Source organism: Lolium rigidum, chromosome 1, assembly GCF_022539505.1.
Source record: "Lolium rigidum isolate FL_2022 chromosome 1, APGP_CSIRO_Lrig_0.1, whole genome shotgun sequence".
In the NCBI taxonomy this organism is placed as follows: Eukaryota; Viridiplantae; Streptophyta; class Magnoliopsida; order Poales; family Poaceae; genus Lolium; species Lolium rigidum.
Window position 1 is genome coordinate 30,462,316 of NC_061508.1, and position 4,014 is coordinate 30,466,329.

Sequence of the window (4,014 nt, forward strand, 5' to 3'; positions counted from 1 at the left end):
AGCATATGAGTTATGTAAATTATATCTTACAAGTTGCAAGCCTCATGCATAGTATACTAATAGTGCCCGCACCTTGTCCTAATTAGCTTGGACTACCGGATCTTTGCAATGCACATGTTTTAACCAAGTGTCACAATGGGGTACCTCCATGCCGCCTGTACAAAGGTCTAAGGAGAAAGCTCGCATTTTGGATTTCTCGCTTTTGATTATTCTCAACTTAGACATCCATACCGGGACAACATGGACAACAGATAATGGACTCCTCTTTAATGCATAAGCATGTGGCAACAATTATTATTCTCATATGAGATTGAGGATGTATGTCCAAAACTGAAACTTCCACCATGAATCATGGCTTTAGTTAGCGGCCCAATGTTCTTCTCTAACAATATGCATGCTCCAACCATAAAGGTGGTAGATCTCTCTTACTTCGGACAAGACGGACATGCATAGCAACTCACATGATATTCAACAAAGAATAGTTGATGGCGTCCCCGTAAGCATGGTTATCGCACAACAAGCAACTTAATAAGAGATAAAGTGCATAAGTACATATTCAATACCACAATAGTTTTTAAGCTATTTGTCCCATGAGCTATATATTGCAAAGGTGAATGATGGAATTTTAAAGGTAGCACTCAAGCAATTTACTTTGGAATGGCGGATAAATACCATGTAGTAGGTAGGTATGGTGGACACAAATGGCATAGTGGTTGGCTCAAGTACTTTGGATGCATGAGAAGTATTCCCTCTCGATACAAGGTTTAGGCTAGCAAGGTTATTTGAAACAAACACAAGGATGAACGGTACAGCAAAACTCACATAAAAGACATATTGTAAACATTATAAGACTCCACACCGTCTTCCTTGTTGTTCAAAACTCAATACTAGATGTTATCTAGACTCTAGAGAAACCAAATATGCAAACCAAATTAGCAAGCTCTAAGTATTTCTTCATTAATGGGTGCAAAGTATATGATGCAAGAGCTTAAACATGAGCACAACAATTGCCAAGTATCAAATTATCCAAGACATTTTAGAATTACTACATGTAGCATTTTCCAATTCCAACCATATAACAATTTAACGAAGAAGAAACTTCGCCATGAATACTATGAGTAGAGCCTAAGGACATACTTGTCCATATGCCAGCGGAGCGTGTCTCTCTCCCATAAAGTGAATGCTAGGATCCATTTTATTCAAACAAAACAAAAAACAAAAACAAACCGACGCTCCAAGCAAAGTACATAAGATGTGACGGAATAAAAATATAGTTTCGGGGAGGAACTCGATAATGTTGTCGATGAAGAAGGGGATGCCTTGGGCATCCCCAAGCTTAGACGCTTGAGTCTTCTTAGAATATGCAGGGGTGAACCACCGGGGCATCCCCAAGCTTAGAGCTTTCACTCTCCTTGATCATATTGCATCATACTCCTCTCTTGATCCTTGAAAACTTCCTCCACACCAAACTCGAAACAACTCATTAGAGGGTTAGTGCACAATAAAAATTCACATGTTCAGAGGTGACACAATCATTCTTAACACTTCTGGACATTGCATAAAGCTACTGGACATTAATGGATCAAAGAAATTCATCCAACATAGCAAAAGAGGCAATGCGAAATAAAAAGGCAGAATCTGTCAAAACAGAACAGTCCGTAAAGATGGATTTTATTAGGCCACCATACTTGCTCAAATGAAAATGCTCAAATTGAATGAAAGTTGCGTACATATCTGAGGATCATGTACGTAAATTGGCTTAATTTTCTGAGCTACCTACAGGGAGGTAGACCCAGATTCGTGACAGCAAAGAAATCTGGAACTGCGCAGTAATCCAAATCTAGTACTTACTTTACTATCAAAGACTTTACTTGGCACAACAAAACATAAAACTAAGATAAGGAGAGGTTGCTACAGTAGTAAACAACTTCCAAGACACAAATATAAAACAAAAATACTGTAGTAAAAACATGGGTTGTCTCCCATAAGCGCTTTTCTTTAACGCCTTTCAGCTAGGCGCAGAAAGTGTAACTCAAGTGTTATCGCGAGATGGAGCATTGACATTACCTTGGGCTTTACCCTTACCTTTCTTGTCCTTACTCTTTAGCTTAGGGAATATATGACTACCCCCGGGTGTAGAGGTGAATTTTATGGTGCCTTCTCTCACGTCTATGACTGGTCCCAATAATTTCAGCAGGGATCTTCCGAGTGTGATTCGTCCTGTTCCTGCGCATTCAATGACAAGGTAATCAATGGATATTGTTATCCCAAGAATGGTTGTATGCACACCCGCAGATATCCCTTTAGGAATTATAACAGAGTTATCAATAAGAGTTATTCCTTCTTCCCCTTCAGTGAATTCCCAAAGTTTCAAAGATTTATGAATACCCTTAGGCATTAGGAAAAATTCAGTCATAATATCACAATTAGCACGAAGAGATTGGTCACCTATGACAATTTTAATAGTAGGTTTCCACAATGAAGGTTCAGAGTTCACTAAAACTTGATCAAGACGGTTACGAATGTATCCATAATTTTCATTTAAGCGAGATGCACTTGTCTCAAGAGTATTTAATCTATTATGAATGCTAATAAGGGCTGAATCAAAATTATCGGATGAATCATGTGATGCAACCAACTTCTTTATGGCATTAAAAGCTTGATCCCCATTACAATGAAGGAAATCTCCTCCCACTAGAGCATCCAAGGCATATCTATAGCGAATCATAAGACCAAAATAAAAATTACTAAGGAGCAAACTTAGAGTCATTTGAGGTTCAGCTTTACGATAAGAAGTAAAAATTCTAGACCAAGCATCCTTAAAACTCTCCTCATCCCCTTGTTTAAAAGTGAAGACTAATTCTTCAGGCGAAGAAGTAACAGGTTCAGAGCTAGACATGGTGACAAAAGTAACTAATTTTTTTGTATTTTTAATATAGGGTGCAAGACAGCAAACTAGATAAAGTAAATGCAAGTAAACTAATTTTTTTGTGTTTTTGATATGGCAAAAAAGACAGTAAATAAAGTAAAACTAGCAACTAATTTTTTTGTGTTTTGATATAATGTAGCAAACAAAGTAGTAAATAAAATAAAGCAAGACAAAAACAAAGTAAAGAGATTGAGAAGTGGAGACTCCCCTTGCAGCGTGTCTTGATCTCCCGGCAACGGCGCCGTAAAATATGCTTGATGGCGTGTATTTCACACGTTCGTTGGGAAACCCCAAGAGGAAGGTATGATGCGCACAGCAGCAAGTTTTCCCTCGAAAGAAACCAAGGTTTATCGAACCAGGAGGAGCCAAGAAGCACGTTGAAGGTTGATGGCGGCGGGATGTAGTGCGGCGCAACACCGGAGATTCCGGCGCCAACGTGGAACCCGCACAACACAACCAAAGTACTTTGCCCCAACGAAACAGATGAGGTTGTCAATCTCACCGGCTTGCTGTAACAAAGGATTAACCGAATTGTGTGGAAGATGATTGTTTGCAGAGAAAACAATAAAATAAGTATTGCAAGCAGATTTGTATTTCAGTATTAAAGAATGGACCGGGGTCCACAGTTCACTAGAGGTGTCTCTCCCATAAGATAAAAGCATGTTGGGTGAACAAATTACAGTCGGGCAATTGACAAATAGAGAGGGCATAACAATGCACATACATGTCATGATAAGTACAGGTGAGATTTAATTGGGCATTACGACAAAGTACATAGACCGCCATCCAACCGCATCTATGCCTAAAAAGTCCACCTTCGAGGTTATCGTCCGAGCCCCTCCGGTATTAAGTTGCAAAGCAACAGACAATTGCATTAAGTATGGTGCGTAATGTAATCAACAACTACATCCTCGGACATAGCGCCAATGTTTTATCCCTAGTGGAAACAAGACACAGCACAACCTTAGAACTTTACGTCACTCGTCCCGGTGTCAATGCAGGCATGAACCCACTATCGAGCATAAATACTCCCTCTTGGAGTTAAGAGTAAAAACTTGGCCGAGCCTCTACTAGTAACGGAGAGC